The sequence below is a fragment of the Durio zibethinus genome, chromosome 5, assembly GCF_047325235.1.
Source record: "Durio zibethinus cultivar Kanyao isolate XHJ-2024 chromosome 5, ASM4732523v1, whole genome shotgun sequence".
Lineage (NCBI taxonomy): Eukaryota > Viridiplantae > Streptophyta > Magnoliopsida > Malvales > Malvaceae > Durio > Durio zibethinus.
In genome coordinates this window covers 32,830,617-32,852,410 of record NC_143166.1, presented here as the reverse complement: position 1 = coordinate 32,852,410, position 21,794 = coordinate 32,830,617, and the positions used below count along the sequence as shown (strand labels likewise).

The 21,794-nt window shown below is 30.8% G+C and overlaps 1 long non-coding RNA gene and 2 pseudogenes across 1 annotated transcript; 1 reads left to right on the top strand and 2 right to left on the bottom strand.

Annotated features, from left to right (window-relative positions):
- Positions 1 to 75: 75 nt before the first annotated feature.
- LOC111281682 (AAA-ATPase At3g50940 pseudogene) lies at positions 76 to 2,101 on the bottom strand (annotated as a pseudogene).
- Positions 2,102 to 3,077: 976 nt separating this feature from the next.
- Positions 3,078 to 5,351, bottom strand: LOC111281681 (S-adenosyl-methionine 4-1-methyl-2-pyrrolidinyl-3-oxobutanic acid methyltransferase-like; annotated as a pseudogene).
- A 2,681-nt stretch (positions 5,352 to 8,032) lies between these two features.
- LOC111282263 (uncharacterized) lies at positions 8,033 to 10,202 on the top strand. The gene is made up of 3 exons (XR_002689222.2): positions 8,033 to 8,157; positions 8,320 to 8,395; positions 10,013 to 10,202. It is a non-coding gene; the product is annotated as an uncharacterized LOC111282263 (long non-coding RNA).
- The last annotated feature ends 11,592 nt before the right edge of the window (positions 10,203 to 21,794 follow it).

Below are 21,794 nucleotides of genomic sequence, written 5' to 3'. Positions count from 1 at the left end.
CTTGGTACATCGTTTTGTTGTACCGAATGATAAGTGTTTGTTGGTTGCCCTTATCTTGGTCTCACCTTGTTTCTCCTATAGCTTTGCCCCACCTTCTGCTGCTTGAAATACTACTACTGACTGCGATTCAGTAGCTTCAGCTTCCTGAACTCCCTCTAGCTTGGCCTCAAGAAACTCGATGAGACCTCTTGGCACAATATCAGGCACCTCATCTTTCATCAGTTGCTCACCTACTTCTGCAGGGGTCACCTTTGTTATCTCTAGCAATTCCTCAATCTCTAAGAAAAGTGGGTGCTTTGGTATCCCGAGGTAGTTTGAAGCCAGCATTTTGAACCCACAAGGAGCGCAGTAAGACATGTGGATGTGCACGTCCATTCGACCAGGGCGCAGTAAAGCTGGGTCAAGCCGGTCCTTGTGATTGGTTGTGAACACTATAATCCTTTCATCTCCACAGCTTGACCATAACCCATCAAGAAGTTCAGCAATCCTGACAGAGTCAACTGATACTGAAAGAAAGCAAATTGCGAATCTGTGGGTTCCAATGAGTTCATTTCGGTTCTCAATGCAAAAATCCACATCGAGAAGACTCGATCAAAATTCATTGCCTAACTATCATAATCAAATGCTGCAGTACTCATAAGAGGCAAGAAGAAATTTCCCCTCAAGAATAAGTTTGGTTCGACAAAATTTATAAATTTTCTTCAGGAATTTTGATGGTGGGTATCTGCTATATGTTATGTTTTGCCAGTACATAATTCTTGCTTTAACCTACTATCCTACTTCTATGTAGATTTTGAGAAAAGCTTCTATATGAATTTTCATGGTATAACTATGAACTTAGATTTGCTATGATAAAATTAAGGGTTAGTATTTTGGCAATGCAATATAGTGTTCTAAAATAGTTACCTGAGGTAATTGATTATGTCTATGAGAACCTTGGGACGTCGCAGCCCTTGCTTGAGCAAGCCTATCCTGCAACTCCAAAGAACAATCAATATCCTCCACAACCAGTATTGATTTATTTCCAGTTGAAATCAGCACCTTCCTCAGCTCTGAATTCCTTCTGATATCAGTCAACTCCAAGTCATAAATATCAAAATTAAGATAGTTGGCCATGGCAGCAATCAAGCTTGACTTCCCTGTGCCAGGAGGCCCAAACAGCAAGTACCCCCTTTTCCAAGCCTTGCCTACCCTCTTATAATACTCATTTCTTTTCATAAATTTATTCAAATCCTCCATTATTTTCTTCTTCAGCTCTGAATCCATTGCCAGGGTTTGAAATGTAGCCGGATGATCAAGATTCACTGAGTGCCACGTATCCCCTCTTTCTGTCATCTTATCATATTTCAAGGTATATAGCTTCAAGGTCTTCTTTTTCTCCGTCAATTCGTTTGCTTTGGCCAATATATGCTGCATGTAAGTGTTCAACATCATTTCTTTATGTTTCTTGTGGAAACTTAGCTCGATGAGGCGAATCTTGGATTTAAGCACTGGTTTGTCAGGATCAGACCCAGGAATAGACTTGGAACGGTTATCTTTTAAAACAAACTTCCACTTCACTTGAACCCCATTAAAGTTATCAATGATTTCTTCATTCTTTTCAAGGGACAATGAAATCTTGCCTTCTTTTTTTGGCATGATTACTCTAATTCTCTTTGTGTTAGGTGGAATTGTGGACTCGAGATAGAGTTCTGCAGCCTTGTAAAGAAGGTTATGGTTGAGACCATCGTATTCTTCAATGACTAAAGTGAGCTCCGAAGAGAAAGAGACAAAGAGATTCTTGATTTTCAAGATAATGTAATCTCGGAGCTCTCGAGGAACGAGATCTCTGACCAATGAGCGAACCAACATGGCAGTGGCGGCAACTGATGCAGCAGCTGGGAAGATGGCCTGGGCCGAAGCGACTTGGTTAGTAGCATTGAAAAAAATGGTGGGTTTTGGCACTATAGGCATTTTGTTCACTTTTTACAGAACAGAATGAAAAGAAGAAGGAAAAAAAAGGGTTTACTGAATTTTAAGAGTAAAAAAAAAGAAACTGTGGGCTTTCATATGCTTGAATGTATGATCAAGAAATGGTGTTGTGACAATGTGAGTAGGAAAGAAGTGGAAAAGTAGGAGACAACTTCCTTGTTATAAACGGTGGGTTTGGGCATTGTTTCCCGCACACTATTAACTTTGCCGACCAAATAAAAAGATCAAAGTGAGTTACCTAAAAGAAAAAAAATAAAATCAATTCACTAGTCAATCCAGAAACCAAGATTGAAGTTCACAGTCCAATCTTTTCTTAGCAATTCTAGTAATAGCTCGTGGCAAATGGCAATAGCTTTTCTTTTCACCCTACATATATCTGTCAAGATATTTCTCATCACTTTCCTCACCAATATGATAAGTAATATTTTAGTTATCGGTTTGGAAAATGGAAATTCTAATCAGCTTCCATTTAGTTTAGATTAAATTTTTAGTTAATCCTTGATAATGCTTTTTTTTTTTTTATAAAAAATCCCATTATAAAAATTAAAAAATTACATACGCTGAAATTTAAATTTAGACTTATTAAATGTTAAGAGTAATAATTTTTTTTAATAAAAAAGATCACGACCTAAATTAAAATTTTAATATTACAGATATTAAAATTTAAAATTTTTTCTTATTTATTGTTATGTTTTAAAATTAATAGCATAAATTAACTGAATTAATTAAATATCAAGTTCATTTTAATTTGTTTTTCGATATTATTAATCAAAGACAAAGATTGATTTTGCATCGGTGGGGAGGATATGAAGAGATTCGAGGGTAACTTTTTTGTTTTTTTTTTTTTTTTTTTTCTGGTTGCTTTCTTGTTTTGCCTCTATGATGGCTTTCTCGAGCTACAATGGATTAAAATACACTTCGGCCAACCCAAAAGAAGTGATTACTTCTCTACGGACTGTTCTTTGTTCTGGTTGATGACAAAAACAAGAGTTTTGATTTTCACAGTAATTTCTGGATTTAGTAGGGAAAGCTGTCTTCGATTCGTCCCAAGATTATGCTTGGTCTACTCGGTTCGACCGGGGGGGGGGGGGGGGGGGGGGGGTTTAACACACATTGATACTTTGTTCTTCGGTTGTCATGCAAAACGATACAGAACAGGCTCTGTTTGTTTCGCAAAATTCACTTTCTTATGTAAACCAACATGTCTTAATCTAAATCCCACCATAAACAAAGTGCTCTTTTGACTCATAGGATCTAAATCTGATACCCTCAACCATCCTATGCCAAAAGAGCTCCTCTTGACTGTGTGCTTTACTGCCAAAGCTTCTTCGGTTTCTCTCTGCCCATATCAGAGTAAAGATGGAAAATATTTTACTCTTATTTAAATTATCAACAATTCTTTGGTCAAAAGAACAAGGTTATCAACAATTTTCTTGGCGATGCATTGCGGCACAAAAAACACTAGATAGTGATTATTGCGTCGCGTTAGCAGCCGATGTATCTCCTTATAAGCTAATTTTCATTAATAGCGGCAACTTGAAGATGGTGCATGCTATTTATTATTCAAGTCATTTTTTGAAGATCATATAGGAGGGAGACTTGGAAAGAGGGTGGATCTTTAATCAATCATCGAAATTTTAATTTCTAACGTCACATTTCCCACGATTAATTTTTCTGGGTTTTCTTTAGAGAAACCCTAATCTGCCAGTTTAAAATAGTTGAAGATCAAAAGGCTGCCATTTTTATTACAATTTCAGTGTATGTCCTTCTTTGTCAAGGACATAACTATGTTAATATACTGACATTTATGTGCCTCCATGTACTCAAGGACAACCTCTTTAAACCTGCCAAACAAATCGTCCATGATGTCTTCCCCAAAGTGGCTGGCTAATATGGGTTCACCAACCGTTCGAATGTCTTTAGCAATTATTGCTGCTCTTGCAGTCTTATCCAGGTTGCTGTCAGCTTTCTTTATGTAATCGTCCCAATCCAAATTGAAAGCCTCCAGTCTTTGCAGATTGAAGGATCCCTCAGCTTCTATCACGGTTTTAACTTCTTCTGTTGTAGCTGCATAGTATGGTAAGTCGAAAGACTCCAAATTTTTTTCTTCAATCAAGCCCTATGTGATCATTAATTAATTAACTCGTTAATACATTATTTTCTCAGGACTGTCAGGGGTTATGTTCGATGAACTTACCATATAATAATAGACGTTTATGATAATACTTTGATTTACTTATATATTTTATTTAATACTTCATTAACAATACGAGGTTGCTGTCAATAAAAATATGCAACTGGTCTATGGGAATAATCTACATACATATGAAATTGGTTAATTTGTACGTACCTCATTGACCCTTTCTAGTAGTTTCAATCGGACAAATTCCCAGATGCTAAGGTGATCATCACTCTTGATGCTGCCCATGGTAGTTAGGACCATACGGCCTTCCGGGACTAGCTCATCGGCCCGACATCTCAGAAACAATGCGAAGTCTCTCAAACACAGCAGGAGGGCTTTTTTTTGCAACGCAAATGTTTCCCTTGTTCAATGCTGATCCTGTTTCAGCAACCAATTCCTTTGGTGCCTAAATCAATGACTTCCTGTTGTGAGGGATATTATATTTGTCAATACCTTTGACAATATGTTTCCTCGGAGGCTGACCTATAAATATATATGTATTTATTAATTTTTTACTTAGTGAACTCGATGGATTTTGAAAATTTGAGTTCATTCTATTTTATTTAATCACTTTAATAATGAATCTCACCCTAAATGGAAGAGGATAAATATAAATCTACCTACCTTGGAGGTCCACATGATGGCATAGGAAGAATGAACAAAGTGCATGCAATTATGGGGAAAAAGTCTGCCATAGAAGGATCCAGGAGCTCCTGCTGTGAAGCACTTGCCAAACCTGTTTCCTTTCTCTTGCTCCAATCTCTCATAAAAACTTGGCAATGACTTAAAAAAGGGTGTTGAAATCATTTCCAGGAAGATCATTCAAGAATGCCTGTAAACATGGTGGGGTATGCTTTAAACTTTGGCATGTTTCATCGATGATGTCTATGATCTCAGATACCACTGAAAGAGTGTTGGGTCCAGAAGAGCAACCTAAATCTGCAATCTTCAAGCACTCTGGCGACATTGCACAGTAAAGCTCTACTATGCTTTCTTCCAGTATTGGCTTCACCATGGATATCACGGTCCTCTGAAAGAAATCACATATTAATTACTATACCAAATAAAAGGAACAAAAAAATTAATGAAATGAGACAGATCAGCTAGAGAGATCTGCAATTACCGGATGAGAGGAATTGTTTGCATAGCTGTCTTTTCCTACTCCTCCATTCATGTGAAGGACTTGCTCTACCTTCATTGCTGCTTTAAAAATTAAGAAAGCTCTTCTCTGTACTTTCTCTTCACCTTGGTTGTGTTTGCACGTATTTATAGACACTTGCTGCCCATTATACCTATCAAGTTTAAACACAATGATACGATAAAAAAAAAAATTGACATGAATTAAATTTTAGTAAATATTGTATTTGAATTTAGAAAAAAAAATATATTTTGTGTTTGACGCTTAAACATAAATTGTGACATAATAATTTTTGTATTTTACCCATATTAAACATGAAATAGACAAACATAAATATATGAATTACCGGATCTACTATTCATATATTATTCTATTTGTAAATTTGTATAAAATTTAAATGGTTTTGGATGAGTACAGAACAGGAGAGCAATTGGTGGTAGGCCCCAAAGTTCCAAAAATGTTTTTATATTTACTGCAAGTAGGCCTCCGCCGTGGGGTGTTTTTTTTTTAATTTGAAATTACTTATATATATAAAGGAATTAATATGTTATTAATAAGTAATACAAACAATCAAGTATGGTATTAGAATAGATTTTTGGCCTAAATGTGAACCATCAGTTCTTTAAATTTTGTTATGGAAGTTAGTGAGGAGGGTCAAGATAATATTAAGTTTTTTTTTTTCATTATAATTTTTAACATTATGGGTTTGAAATTATATTAACTAGAATGCATGCTCATATTACGTTGTGGAAATAAGAATAATAATATTTTTAAAAATATATAATATATTCAAAATAAATAAAATAATGAATGTTGATTACATTTTTTTATCTAATGTATATGACTTGAAATAAATATAACCTTGAATGTTTTTTGTCTAAACAATATAAGATAAACAATGTCCATGCATGTAAGAGAAGTTTAGCATGCAAATATCAATAATAAAGATTCAACAACAGCCCATATCATTCTCAACCAATGTAAAATATGAACTTGCAAAACAATTATAAAGGAAATCAAAATCAAAATTTCCAAAACACCATCAAGGTGAACTCTTTTATTTTTGTTTGGAAAACATTTGCAGTAGATTGAGCAATGAATGCTACTACTAAAGATAACCTATCAATCTCCTACATTAAACACAAATTCATATTTTGAGAAATTTAATTTGAGGAATTCCAATACATTAACAATTTATTTAAAAAGGTCGTGTTAACAGATACAACAAATTCAAAATCTTATGGGTTTTATTTTTTAAAATAATGGCACAAATTAAAAATTAAAAAATATATTTTTGAAAAAAAAATCTTTAAAATGGAAATTTGAAAAAAAATATTTTTGAAAAAAAGTTGAATGTATCAATTTCTTTTGAACATAAAAATTAAAAAATATATTTTTAAAGGAAAGCTGAAAGTATTCATTTCCCTTAAAAATAAAAATTAAAAAAAAAATATTTCTTGAGAAAAAGTTGGAAGTACCAATTTTTTTTTTAAAATAAAATTTGAAGAAAAATATTTTTAAGGAAAAGTTGAAAGTATCAATTTTTCTTATATAAAAGCATGAGTTCTTTTTCTTATAAAATAAAAAAGAGATTTATATCAAAAGTCAAATCATCATTCCTTTTTCCTTTGGTCTTTTTCTTTTCTTAGATAATTTTTAATGTTAAATAATCCAACGACGGAACCTATGCAAATGAAACAGTAATTTTCTTACATACTCTTGAGGTGAGAAAATTTTCTTAGTTTTCTGTCAAAAGTATTGGAGTCAATTAAGGATAATTTTTAATAATTAATTATTTGGTAATTTTTAAGGCTTATTGGATAACACGAAATTGAGCTGATACCATCTTTCGATGGGCATTGTGAGGGTGCTATAACTTTACTCACATGTAACCGTACTCTAGAACCTGGTTCTGGTTTGTAGATATTGAATCTACCTTTTAAAGGATATCTAAGTCAAATTTATTTCTCTTTAAGAAGGGACAGATTCAGTCAGGTGACCAATCGCGCCTAAATAAAAAAGATTGGTGGCGACTCCTTAAGTCAATGTCTAGCGATAGATCCTCAGATCTAGATGTTATGACACCTTTAAGAATAGATGATATTCTACTCATCCATATCTTATCCAGTAATATCCTTACTTAGACATTGATGCTATTGAGATTAAATTTTGTCAACAAACAAGTTCATAATTTTATAATGTATAATTTATTTAGGTAATATTAACATAAAAAATTTATCATAATTGAAAATTTTAAACTTCATCACATCAGTGTATATTAGATGATAATCGACTAATTTATTTTTATTGCTATTAACAAGGTTGTAATAATGGGATCATAGGTTGAATCAATCTAGATTTAATCAGTAGATTAATTACTAAGCTAATGTCTTTTTATTATTTTTTGCTTTGAAAATGTTTAATTTTATTTAATCAAATGTAGTTATAATTTGATTGCCCTGATTTTTGGTTTGAGTAGAAGGAAATCAAATACTTCCTTGATATATAAAACTTTTAAAAAATGAAAGTAAATCAAATACTTCCTGAAAATCAAATATGTTAAATTGTAATTTTTATATAAAAAATTTTAAAAAATTAAATATTTCCTTAGCATATTGCTCTTGAACCACAAATTATAACTTTTATATAAAAAATAATTTTAATTCAAGTTTCCCTAAACTTCTAAACTACACCATTTTAGATATTTTATTAGGTTTTTCACACTCCCTCCAAAACCATGCTAACAATCTCATGTATTGTCATTTTGCCAAACATATCCCTTAGTCAAACTCTCCTCTACTCTTCGCAAACCACTGTCGATCGGTAGTAAATTCAGCCATCGTTGATCGACTAAAAGTGCGCCCAGGTTTGTCTTTATCCATTTTATTCTATTATGTTTGGTCTCTTTTCTGTTCTATTTCATTTGGTTTCTTTTCTGTTCTCTATTCTGTTCTATTTTGTTTGGCTGTAATCTGGTCTATAGCAGGGCTGGCTAAGCCATTATCTAATTATGACTAACCCTTGACAGGCCATTCTCCTCTGCTTTCCCCACTGTCGACCAGTAGCAAATTCAGCCATCGCTGATCGACTAGAAGCGCGCCCAGGTTTGTCTTTACCTATTCTATTCTATTTTATTTTGTTTGGTCTCTTTTCTATTCTATTTTGTTCTATTCCTTTTGGTCTTTTTTTTGTTCTATTCTGTTCTATTCAGTTTGGCTAACCAAATTAAGGAAATCAATATTTATTTTGTGTCTAACCAAATTAATTACACATATAAGCTAGGTTTCTCAAATCTCAACTCCCTGATAGGAAAGTGATAGACCGAAATGTTATAATCACAAGTTTTAGCATCTTCATGAATGCATTATAATAGTAAATTGCATCACATCCATGTTAGTGTTTGATTATTTTCAAATGAGGCTTGAATAATGGAAACCAGGCTATCAAAAGACAGGATAGCTGGAACATAAGGCAACTAGAATTTAGAAAGGAATAAATTGTATTTTTTATTTCATAACAAATTTATAATAGTACATCCAACTTGCAAATAAATTATTATATAATAGTGCATCCAATTTATAATAGTACATCCAATTTGCAAAATATCATAGATTTGGCAGAAGGTAAGAAATTGCCCTTCCACCATTATTTTCAAGACTAGTAAGGCATTATAATGACAGTGTCATGCTGGGCATTCCAATAGGATATATACAATTGGCAACATAAGTAATAACCATGAATTGCAATCCTTGTAATGCTCCCCAGACCTTGTAATCCTTCCCTTCAAGGACTGAGGACCATTTTTCGGGTCCATTTGGTGGCTTATAATAACCTGGTCCAATCTTCATTGCAACTTTTTCATCGGTGATGGCTGAATGTACATCCCTATCTGCCTTGACAATTTTAACCTACCATATACAATTCAATATATGAAGTCATCAATAGTTTCTTTTTCATAATTTGCTTGTCAATTTTTAACTTGATTAGTGATTTGCCAATAAAAAAACTGCCTAAACTCTTTTTAAAAGGTCAGATGAAGAGCAGTCAGGTAGCATATTTATGGTAGAGATAAATTAGAAAGCAGAAACCAATTTAGATTCATATATTCTCCTTCACTTTGTTCCCGAACAGTTAAAAGCAATCCATATGGGCAAGGTAGATGCACTGGAATCAGTCCAGGCAAAGCTTTCCAATTTTTCACATACCATATATTGGAAATCTACTAAATAATGTTGATACGACACAACATAAACTTCACATGAGCCAAACTACTCAGTTTACATGTCAAATCATTCCTGCTACTTTTGCCATGTATTTTGAAACCATTACTCATTAATAACGTTAAAAAATTATGGTTGTAATGCCATGTCCGAACTCTAATATAAACACAGTTTTTTTATCATCATCCCAAGCTGCTAATATTCTGTAAGTCCCATACGTTCTTGATTATGGACTGAGCATTTTTTGGGGATTCCTATACCTGCTTAGACAATCTGCTGGCAGTGCATGAACCATTTGCATGCTTAAGCATAGAGTTCTTCAGTTAACACTTCCTTATTTGGTTTTGTTTTGGATTGCCTGGGAAAGCTGATTTTAGTGAAAATATTATTTGCTCCTTACTTGTTTTGCCTATGCTGCTTATGCTACCTTTGTTTCTCAATTGTACTTCTAGCTTGTTGTTTGTAATGTTTGATGTTTTGCAACATGTTTATTTGTTGCAGAGATTGTCAAAAAAGGTTTTCTCTTTAGATTGGACCACTTGAAGATTGTCAAAAAAAAAAAACAAGTAGGAATTTTAATATAGTTTTGAATTGCATTATTTCTTGTCCCTTTTATGTGCATGTTTAAGGAATATGAATATTTCAATAATGTTTAGGGCACATTATATATATAGTTATAATGATTGAATTATATCATGCTTGTTTAGATTGAATTATTATGAATGTTTCACATGCCCCGTGTCTAGATTTTTGTGTTACCTAATTTCATAAAGTAATTTTGTTTGGTGTTCAAATTCTTTAGGAACATATGATTAACATAGATAAAAGTTGGATGATGGAGTCTAAGTATTCAAACAAGTATGTTGTCGGAGTTTCAACTTTTATGAAATTTGTAGTGCAAATTTGGGAGCTGAATGTAAAATTCATTGTCATTGTCGAGTTTGCTTAAATGTATTTACTAGGAATCAAGATAAGGTAGAAGATCATTTGCTTTTGAAAGGTATATTAGAGAGCTACACCAAATGGATTTATCATGGTGAGCAATCTGATTTCATAATGCCAACTTTTGGTAAACAATCTACTGGGAGTACTAGTTTTTGCGAAAGAACAATTATTAATGATGAACCTTTGGATATGGTATGAATGATCTGTTAGAAGATGTATTTCCTAGAATGGATGCAGATGATCATAGTTTTAATTCTAATATGGGTGAGGAAGACACTGAAAATTTTAGCAAACTTTTAAATAAGGCATAATGTGGACTATTACCAGAATACACCAACATGTCTAGGTTGGAGTTTATTGTAAAATTATTGCACATAAAGGTTTATTGCTAAATGAGCAACAAGGCAATAAATATGATATTGGGACTATTGAATGAGGCTTTTCCTACTAGTACAATTTCTTTATCGTACTATGAGGCAACAAGAACTTTGAGAGACTTACGACTTAATTATGTGTCAATTCATGCATGCAAATATTGATTGTGCTCTATTTTGGGGGGAAATTTGAAGATAAACAAAGTTGTCCTACTATTGGGACATCAGGGTGAAAGGTGGTTGACAAGCAAATTCTTTGAAAAGTCTTGCATTATTTTCTCATGAAACCAAGACTCCAAAGATTGTTTATATCTAAAAAAATAGCAGAGGATATGTGATGGCATAAGGAGAAATATGTTGATGATGATACATTGAAACATCCAGCAAATGGGGATGCTTGGAAAGCATTTAACAAAGAGAATGACTAGTTCACACATGATGCATGAAATGTTAGACTTGGCTTAGCAATTGATGGATTTAACCCTTTTGGGCTCATGAGCTCTACCTATAGCATGTGGCCTATTGTGGTTATGCTATATAATCTTCCACCTTGGAAGTGATAGGTTACATGGTTGCATGACCAAAGTTCTAAATAAATTTTTGATGAATTACTATCATTAGCTTATGGTCCTGATAGATGTGTTTGAAAGTATACAGGTTGCATTGTTAATGGGGTGAGGTATCACATAAAAAAGCATGATTTCCATTTGAAAAGTTAGAATAGTGGTGTGATGGTTGAAGGCAATCATGAAAATGAACAAATTGACTTTTATGGTATTCTTACTGATATAATTTAGTTAGATTACATAAAAGATTGTCAAGTTATTTTGTTTAGGTGTGAGTGGTTTGACCTTGATAGAAAACGAATTCATATAGATGGTCATTTAGTAAGTATCAATGTTAATAAATATTTGTATGAGAATGACTCATTTATTTTATCAATTCAAGCAAAGCAAGTGTTTTACTTGGATGATACCAAATTAGGAAAAGATTGGAGAGTAATGCAAAAGTTTCATCATAGGCACTTGTATGATGTTTCAGAGATGCAGTATGATGAAGTTGGTGAAATGTTTGATATGGAAGAAGACCAAATAGATCAAGAGAATGAAATGTTTGACAGTGATAGGACTATATAAATTGATAAAAATGAAAGACCACTGGATATGGATGATATTGCTCTTGATGTCATTAAGCCTGATTTGATGAAAAAAACAAATGAATTACTTAATGATGTGTCTATGGAAAAATCTGATCAAGAAGGTGAAAAAGGGTTTGAAAATTATAGTGAAGAGGAGGAATTTGATTGTGAGGAATATGACAGTGATATAGATCCTATGTTGTAACTATTTATGTTATTTCTTATATTATGATAAATACTTCATTGATATAGTTTTTTTTTCTAACATTAATAGTTGTTTTAATTTTTTTAGTTGTTAGCTATAGAAGCTTCTGGTTTGTTTTTCAATTTAGAAGCTTCTCCTCTTGTTCTGTTTCCAACATTTGCCCTTAATTGTTTTAAGACATTCCTTATGTGTACAATAAATTACAATATAGGGACTGTTTTTATCATAAGTTATAGATAACTCTCAAATATTTTTTAATACCAAAGCTGATTTGGCTTTAAATTTGAAGAAAGGAATAGCTTTAATTGTATGTATAACTTCACAAATTGATTTTACAAGGTAAAAAATTACAACTTTGTCCTCCAAAAGTTCAATTTAAGTTTTTATCTTGATATTTTATATTAATTTAAAGTTAAAGTTACATAATTTTTACTAATTAATAGATACATGACCAATAACAATTTTAACTATATTAATCTTTTTATTGGATTTTTTTACTCAAATACATGTAAAATTAGTTTTTTTTTTTAAGTAGTTTAAGTTAACCAACATGATGGTGCTTAAATTGGGTTTATAATATTAGAGGTATTCACAATTAATCAAGGTTATGTAGGATTCACTTCTTAAAAATAAATTATATCATTTAACTATACAACTCACTTAGTTCTCTATTTCTTCAATTTTTTCCTTGATACTAGAGTGTTTGCATATCATACAACTTGAGCTGAGACTAAGGCAAACTTATCTAAAAATAAGATAGGCATATCTTTGGTTTAAATTCACTAAGTAAATGCAGAAATAAGGTGAGCTAAAATATAAAGATTGTTTTCATACTAGCTAGAGAATAAGAGCATGAATATGGATGTGATTATGGTCTTATTCATTATTATGTAATCTGTAATAGTAAATGAGTTCACATACAAATCTCTTGATTTTAGGTACGATTTTAGCAATGTAATATGAAAGTTTTCATATTTGAAGAGATGTTCCTAGCCTATATTCTTTGGTAGAAGGCAAATATAGTTTTTTTATCCTTAAGCAATCTTTTAGATTGTTATTCAAGTTTTGTATCTCTTAGGTGAATTTTCTAGAGCGATGAACTTCTATTATTCCTCATCTTCGATTAGAATTCTTAGGATAGTATTTTTGTGTCCCTTAGTTTCTAGTCTTGGTGGTGAACTTTTATCTTTTTTAATCCAATAATCATATTCTACCATTATTCAAATTTTTATGAGTTTTCTTCTTTATGAGTTTTTCTGTTTATAGTTAATCTCCACATCTCAAACATCAATTTTTGACATCAAATTGGTATTAGAGTTATGGTAGGTCATTGTCATCAAACACTAGCAGAAAAGGTTGAAACCAACACTGACGTTGTAGCAACTACCAATGTTGACCTAAAAGATGCCCTCATAGAAGAGATGTAATAACAACTCCTTCAATCACAACATCAATTGCATATATAAGAAAAGAGAGAAGAGATAAAGAGACAATAAATGAGGAACAAAGAAGATGAAGAAGAAACCAATCCATACCATGGAAGCAACAACAATTTTGATGACAGTACCGTATCTCACCCATGATAAGTCAGATACTATCTACGTAGAAATCAACTTCAACTTAGCATATTCAATTCGAAGATAAAGATTTCTGAGTTTGAGGGAAAGATATAACCTGAAAAATTTTTAGATTGGCTACACATAGTGGAACGCATATTTGAATACCATGATGTCTCTGAACATCATAAAGTAAAGCTAGTGACTATCAAACTTAGAAAGCATACATCCTTTTGGTAGAAAAATTTGAAAAAACAAAAGAAATAGAAGGTAGAAGAAAAAGAGCAATTTAGGAAAAAATAAAAAGAGAGTTAAAAAGAAAGTATCTCCCAGATAACTTTCGATAAGATATCTTCCTTAGGCTTCATAACTTGAAGTAAAAAGATCTTTCAGTGAAAAAATATATGGCTGAGTTTGATTATCTCATGTTAAAATACGAATTAGTGAAACAAGAGAAGCAGATTATTACTCGGTATCTTGGAAAATTAAAGATTGAGATAGCTAATGTGGTGCAGCTACAACCTTATTAGACTTTTAATGATGTATATAAGCTTGCCCTTAAGGTGGAAAGACAACAAAATGAGGCTTGTGGTAGTAACTTGAGATTTGGGTCCAGAGAAGGCTATATCAATAAAGTTGGCTCATCCAAAACTGTTGTTCTTTCTAAGCCTATTCCAAAGCAGCTCCAAAAGAAAGATAGAACCTCAACAAGCAAGTCTCGTCTAGTGCACAGACTAGAAGGTATTTTAAATGTCAAGGGCTTAGACACATTATCTTAGAATGCCCAAATAAAAAGATTATGACTCTAGTAGAGGAAGATTTAAAGAAAAATGAAGAGGAGCTAGTTGAAGAAGATCAAAACCTTGAAAAGGAGAAAAAAGTAATCTATGGCGATTGTGAAGCATCCTTAGTCATACAATACAACTTGAGTACCGCACCTACTAAGAAAAAAGATTGGTTGCGTAAAAACGTGTTTCACACTCAGTGTACTATCCATGAAAAGGTATGCGATATTATAATTGATAGTGTAAGTTTTGAAAATATTGTTTCTACCTTTAGGATGTAGAAATTAGGCTTCAAGGCAGTGGATCACCCTCAACCATAAAAGCTATCTTGGTTGTAGAAAGAGAATGAAATCAAAGTTAGCAAAAGGTGTTTGGTTTTTTTTTTTTTCATATAAAAGCAATACAAAGATAAAGTATGATGTGATGTAACTTTAATGGATGCTTGCCATTTACTGCTCAAAAGACCTTGACATTATAATAAAAGGGTTATTTATGATGGTTACCGTAACATTTACACATTTAAAAAGATGGATGTAAAATCATCATAGGCTCTACCAATCCCATAGTTATGTCAAAACCAACCAAAGAAAAAAAAAACAACTTACTTACCAAGACCAATTACAAAAAAAAATTAAGATAGATAGTACTATATATGCACTAATGCTGATTGAAGAGATTAAAGATAATGAAGAGCCTCTTGTAGTGATACAACCATTATTGATAAAATTTTAAGAAGTTATTCAGGAAGAGTTACCACCTAGTCTATTACCAATTAAGGACATTTAACACTGCATAGACCTTATCCTAAGAGCTATTCTACCTAACAAGGTAAATTTTCTTGAGAAGTTATGCAAAAAAGAAACTAAAACAATGAGAACTTGTTTTACTATAAATAGAGTTTACTTACAACCATTCACCAAGTCAAACCATTGGTTGCAGCCCTTTTGAAATTGTTCTTTGTAAGAATGCAATCTATCCTTTGGATTTAATTCAACTTTATACTAACCAGCATTTTGATGGAGATATAGAAGGAGCCAAGAATATCAAAATATTTCATGAACAAGTTCAGAATAGCATTTTACAAATAAATGAAAAATATAAAAATACAATAATCATGCATCAAAGACATGTGAAGTTCAAAAAGCATGATTTGGTGTGAGATTACTTGCACAAAGAAAAGTTTTCACAAGGGAAGTTTGATAAATTACAATCTAAGACAGATGATCCATTTCGAGTTTTTCAACGTATTGGGGAGAATGTTTACAAGATAGAGCTTTCTGACGCTTATGAAATATTTTTCACCTTAAATATTGCTGATTTGTTACCCTATCATAGTGAGAATATTAGTTCAAACTTGAAGACAAGTCTTTTCTAAGCAGAGAAAATTAACACCGGAGTGTCTGCACATCATACAACTTATGCTAAGACTAAGGCAAATTTATCCAAAAATAAGATGAGCCTATTCTTGGTCCAAATCCACTAAGTAAATACAAAAATAAGGTGAGTTAGAATAGGGAGATTGTGTTCACACTAGTTAGAAAAAAAGAGCATGAATATGTATGAGATTATGGTCATATTCATTATTATGTAATTTGCATAAGTAAATGAGTTTTTATACGAATCTCTTGATTTTAGAGACAATTCTAGCAATGCAATCTAAAAGTTTTCATATTTGGAGATATGTTTTTAGCCTTTTTATTTTTTATTATTCTTCGATAGAAGGCATAATAGAATTTTCTTTATCCTTAAACAATATTTTAGATTTTTCTTCAAGTTTTATATCTCTTAGGTGAATTTCTTAGAGTGTTGAAGTTCTATTGTTTTATATTCTCGATTAGAATTCTTAGGGTGGTGTTTCTATATTCCTTAGTTTCTAGTTTTAGTAGTGAATTTTTATCTCTTTTAATTCAATAATCTTATTCTGTTATTATTTAAATTTTTGTTAATTATCTTCTTTATAAGTTTTTTTATTTGCAGTTAATTTTTACATCTCAAATATCAATTTTCGACATAACTTTTAAGCTTTGATCTCTCTTTATACCAAAAAAGAAAAAAAGTTATTTGGGGGTCGACATAATCACTTGCATGATAACGAAAAAAATATATAGCAAAAAATTTTGAAAAACGTGCATGTGAATCAAAGAAATCCATGACTTCGGTAGTTCGAAAATTATCTTATTATAGTACAAGATTAATTGCATTAGCATTAAAAACTATATTTCGATTGAAGAAGCAAAAGTACAAGCTAAAATATCACAGAATATGAAGAATCTTTTACATAATTAATTAAGACACTAGATGTAAAGTTTATTCAGTGTTAAAAGATTTAAATATTGCTATGCATTATTGACGTTATTAGATAGTAAGTAGTTGTTCATAATTATTCTTTGAGTAAAATAAGGATTTCTTTTTTTTATTTTAGAGAAAGTGATTCAAACCCTTTTTTTAATATATAAGAGCCAATATTGATTATTATAATATTAATTATTTAAAACCAAATATATTTTAATCACATAAAATAACATATAGTGCCTTTATTTTTCCAATGGCCGGCTATTGATGTAAGTAGCACGTTGTTTTTTAAATTAATTTTGATTTCATGGATTCCATCAGTTTTATAAAAAAAATTTAATAATTTTCATGAGATGGAACCAATAGATCAGAACTCAGACAAGAGCATAACATAATCGATAAGTAGGACGTCACATGTCTTGGCCTGGCTTTAAGGAAAAAGGAAAACCCAATTTTTCTACTGCTTTAAAACACTATCGATGATGATACAAGATCGTCCATGGTGGCTTTCCCAAAGTGGCTAAGTTGATATGTGTTTTTTTGGGATTTGCACATAACGGAGCTTTACGCATCGGATTTTCATTTTTTTAACTGTTACATAAATGTTTACCAATTGTTTCTTCTCTCACTGTCTTAAATATATCCACGCTGCTGTCAACTTTCTTTATGTAAGCGTCGTCCCAAGTCTTTGCAGATTGATCATATTATCCCTCTGCCTCTTATCACTTTCTGAACTTCTTTCTCCAATAATATGGCAATTATTGGAAAGACTCCACTTTTTTTCCCTTCAATCAGCCCTGTTAAACCTTATTAATAATTAATTTCATTAACATATATATTGGTTTCATTCCCAGATGGCAAAAATTAAAATGGTATTTCAATATTGCATCTATGTAGATGGATCCATGGGATTAGGGTTACCAATCGAAACAGTACTCGTTGGGTTGTGACCTGACTTAACTTTATAGGATCATTTTTTTTTTTCAGGTTTTGAGTTGGGTATTCTCGAAAAAAAGTTGGATCGAATTTTATGCAAATCCATCCCATCCTGTCCGGTATATTATTTTTTAATTTTTTATTTAATTTTATACTTATATTTAAAAATAATATTAAATAATATTTTATATTAAAAATAATAATTTATTAATTTTAAATCAAATCAAATTAATTATAAATTTAAACATATGTGAATTGAGTTAGATTCAAATATAAAAATATTATTTTAATTTAAAATTGGGTCGACTTTAGATATTAAACTTATAAAATCAAACCGAATTTTAAAAAAGCAAAAAATCATACTAACTAATCCCGTTGTCGTCTCCTTGATGAGATCCTTAAAAATTAAAATGGTTTCTACATGTTTCAAGGGTGCTTCCAATTTTATATTTTTTATTGTTTTCGTTGGGCTACTTTTGATTTTGGAATATTGCTTTCATCACTCCCCTTTACGTCATATAAAGTCTCTCATAATCTAAATGCATCATTTGGATGAACGATAGGAAAGATTCTCACTACACTGAAATTGTCATTTTGCGAGTGAAACTTTAGATTAAGGATTATGGAGATTAAGAGGACATCAATTGTCAATGGAATCAAGAAGGCAATAAAATCTTTATTTAAATGGAGTAGATTATTTGAAGAACCAATCAAATACGCCAACCGACCTTTGCAGTGATCGAAAAATAAAAATGTTTTTAATTGGTTCAGATTATGACTTTAGTTTGTAAAAATTGTGACTGCATAATGTTGATTTGACTTCATTTATAAGATTAATTTCGATAAAATTGAAAATAATAATAAAAATTATTATAACTGTAACTGAAAAAAATTATTATATTTATAATTAAATAAAAAATTTTAATAAAAAATTTATACTGAATAAATCTCATTAAAATTGATATTTAAATTTAATTAATAGTGCGATAAATTCAATCACACTGAACAAAAAATATAGTGAAATTTAAATCTAACCTTAATGATGTATTTAATTTGTTATATGGTTTTACCAACCTTCATTTTGTCTACAACTGGCCTTAATTAGTCTTTGTTTTTCATTTTTTCGTACTCGTATGATTTGAGATAGGAGATGCCCATAGGGCTAATAATTTATTCTATTTAATATTGGTTTTCTTCCTTAAAGTCAAAACATTTCGACCAGTCTGTTGGTTGGTCAGGCAAAGCAACTTTGGCTTTGCTTGATAAATACTTTCGTTTTTAGTTTTTTATTTTACAAAAATAAAAAGCAAAAAGCAAAAGAGTTTATTAAATGAAAATAGGGATGGTGATGGAAAGCAAATAAATTGATATAAAAAATTATCTAATTTATGAATTATATCGAATAATTCATGAATTCAAATAATAAATTCATTATTCGTATGTTTCAAATAGTATTTATTAATTATTGAATTATCCAATCTATTTAAGTTTTTTAGACTATGTTTGGCATATAAGATTAGTTTAATAATAGGATATTAATTATCTTATCATATGTTTGTTATGTATTTAAATAAAAAGATTAGATTATTGAAAGGATTAAATATTCTATTCCAATAAGATAACTCTATTATTTGAAAAAGTAAAGAATTATTTTTAATTCATAGGATTAAATAATTTATCATAATTTTTAAATAATGAATTTCTTATTTTATCCTTAAATTTAAATTATCAAGTATTTGAAATTTTCTCTACTATCCAAATATTCTTCACTCTCTATCGATGGAGAGTGAATACATAAAAATTAAACTTTGATAGTTTTTAAACTATCTAAGTAATTTGTAATTCAAACTTTGATATTTTTTAAACTATAAGCTATAAGCTTTCTAATATAAAATAATATATAATTTTATTTTGAATTTATATTTATTTATAATTTATTTGATGTATCTATTTATTTATTATGAATATTTTTTTAATCAAAATTATTGAAAGAATTTATCAATTAAAAAGGTATTTGGGCAACTTTAATTAATTGATAGATGATCTCTAAAAAAATAATTGAGAAATTATATCACTTATGACTACATAAAAATGAAATGAGTATATAAAGGGTAATTTTGACTAATAAAAAATATCATCCTATCCTAATATTAATCTTGTATATAACAAATATGATAAATGATAAAATAATATTTTATCTTATTCTTAATATTTGCATACACCAAACATAATATAAGATAATATAATTTAATCGATCTTATCTATAATTTTATATTATTTTATCTTATTATAATCTTATACACCAAACATAATCTTAATAGATAATATTGGATACCTAATATATTATTTGTTTATATATGTAAAATATGTAAAATTTTATTCTTGTGCATTGATTCAAATCTTAACATGCAACTTTTATTTGTTATTAATTAAGGGTAAATTTAAATTTTATTTTATTTTTTTGGTAAAAAAATTAAATAAACAAATATTTTAATAGATAATATTATTAATTTAGATATGGATTCAGACAGTAATAAAATTTAAATAGATAATTAAATGAATTCAGATATAATAAAAATTAAATGAATTTAAATACCAATACCTAGATATCCGTTCAATTAAATTCTTAATTTTAATGATAAGATATATCATGCCAATATGCCTTTTGTTTAGAGCGACCATTTAATTTCCAGGCCCAGCCCAAAAGGAAATTAACATCGCAATAAGATTCTTCGAGTCTGAATATTTGGTGGAATATGGTCTGTAAAAGCCCTGGAGGTTTATGAATTTGTGGGTTTGATTGGAAAATATCTGAAACAGAATAAGCTTTATAGAACTTTTCAAAGTTTATAATGGCACCTTTTCACTTGTCCATATCAATCCACTTGTTGTCTGCGCCAAACTTGTAGTTTTTAAACAGTTCAGGCTGTTAGAATCTCAAAGTCTTTGTTCATCCTGAAAGGAAGAAAAGAAGAGAGGAGGGAAGGGGGTCAATGGAAGCTTGTTTTCTTGCTCTTTCTATGTCATAAAGAGACCACCTTTTTCTTTTCCTTTTCCGACGTTGTAAGAACAACAATCATATGTTCTATTATTAGAGTATCTTAGCGATAAAAATCAAATCTCGACAGCCTAAAAAAAGGTCTGTCATCTACATCTTTCCTTCCAAGTGATATACTCTCAACTAATCAACCAAGCGCATTTTATTTTATTCTCAACAACCGAGTCCAACTGGCAAATTATTAGAATTTAGAACAAGAACTTTCTTTTAAGTACCCCACGGATGTAGCCAACAGACAACTGAACTAGACATGTCTGAAATTTGTTTATAATTGAGTCAATTCTGATAGGTGCTGACGGGCACAAATCTAATCCAAGCGGCGAGACAAGAATACGATAATTACCCAAAACAAAACAAGAAAAAGGAACAGACGATTATAGATTTTTGAACTTAGCATTTATGCTTAAACCCAACTCCTGTGTGAGTCAAACCAACTGGCTTTACCGACTGCTGTTCTTGTACCATTAAGATTTAAGCCAAAAAAAATATCAGTCTTGCTTTAGCTTGTGATTTGAAGATTTAAGTAAAGCTAGCTAAAGTTGCTTTTTTCAAGGTGGATTATAGTCCTTTTGAAAGGTGGATTGCTTTGCTAGTTCAGCTTTACGCTTTGCCCTCCGATTGACATTCGAATTCCAGGATCGGCCTTCGGCATCTAAATGATATGATTTTTATAGAACAAAATTTGGAATACATTCCGAAAGCATGATGACGTAGGGGCATATAATATAGGGTGAGTGGTAACACAGTTGGAAATTCTTCTTATCTGCTTAAATCCAATTTTCATCAGGACAATATCTGCAATCTAAAACAGAATTTTGCTTTTCACATCACTCAGATAAGGTTCAGATTCGTTATTTTCCGACATCTAGACTGGTTTTCTTGCATAGGCAAGCATCACAGTTTCAAGCATTTCCAGAAAAAAGGTACAAAAGTTTTAAATCCAACCTTGAAACTAGGAGAATAAGCTACTACTAGAGACTCCGAAGTAAAACGA